This window comes from Pithys albifrons, chromosome 1 (genome assembly GCF_047495875.1).
Source record: "Pithys albifrons albifrons isolate INPA30051 chromosome 1, PitAlb_v1, whole genome shotgun sequence".
Classification (NCBI taxonomy): domain Eukaryota; kingdom Metazoa; phylum Chordata; class Aves; order Passeriformes; family Thamnophilidae; genus Pithys; species Pithys albifrons.
The window spans coordinates 62,392,748-62,393,824 of NC_092458.1; the positions used below are offsets into that span (position 1 = coordinate 62,392,748).

General features: G+C 41.7%; 1 non-coding gene across 1 annotated transcript; it reads left to right on the top strand.

Moving 5' to 3' along the window:
* Positions 1 to 652: 652 nt before the first annotated feature.
* On the top strand, positions 653 to 724 carry TRNAE-CUC (transfer RNA glutamic acid (anticodon CUC)). Its single transcript has one exon. It is a non-coding gene; the product is annotated as a tRNA-Glu (tRNA).
* The last annotated feature ends 353 nt before the right edge of the window (positions 725 to 1,077 follow it).

A 1,077-nucleotide genomic window follows, 5' to 3' on the forward strand; every position in this document is an offset into this window, starting at 1 on the left:
TGCCTCTTCTCAGCTTGATTGGTGACAGGGTTTTTCTTCCACCTCACCAGTCATTGCCACGGTCTGCTCATTGATGCATTCTCTAACTGAACTGTCTGTTTGCAGAACTTCTTCACTTTGAGTTCATCGAATTTTTCCATGTGTATCTAAGTTTCACCTGAGAGACATGGTTTATAATTCACTTGCCTTTTTTAGTGAAAATTATAAGCTTTCACCATGATGATGACTAAATATTTTACCTTGAGCAGTGATTCTTCAGCCATCTTTTTTCCTTATACAAATTGACTATGGGCCACCTTGGGCAAGTTCTTACACTCTCAAGTATTATTTGAAAATATGCTTCAGTTACAAACTAACCTAAAAAAATTCCTTTTTGATTACAACCATCAGTTTCCCTTATTCCTCATTCATTCTGGGCTGAAGGGCAGTAGTAGCTCCATTCAGTTCTAGCGCTGGATATGAGAAAGTACCTTCAGCCCTAGAAACTCTGTTGTGCCAGGCACGGGAAGTGTTCAAGTTCAGGCTGGATGGGAATCTGAGCAACCTGGTCTAGTTGAAGATTTTCCTGCTTATTGCAGGGGGATCGGACTAGATGACTTTTAAATGTTCCTTCAAACTATTCTATGATTCTATAACTCAAAAGCACTACTCATCCCTGGTGGTCTAGTGGTCAGGATTCGGCACTCTCACTACCATGGCCTGGGTTCAATTCCCAGCCAGGGAAGGGACTCCTGCACATCCCACTCTTTAAAGACAACGCAGAAAGAACCATTCCTTGCCAATATCACCAAAGGAGAAGTTCCACTGTGCCTTTTGCAACTGGACTTGCCTATCCCGATCAGTCTTTTTAGCCACCAGCATGTTTGCAGCAAGTGTGGGTAGTGCCCTTCCCAAATCTTCATTCACGAAGCCTAGCCATGATAACCCAAAAGCAAATCAAAGTTTCCCATTCAGTTATTAAAATTTTAGCATATACAGGATGTATTTTGCATAGAAAGATAAGGAAGAAAAAATGTCCAGTATGCTGCCTCTTTGAGACAGGGAAGACTTTGTTATGCTTTCTCTGTCCTCCCAGAT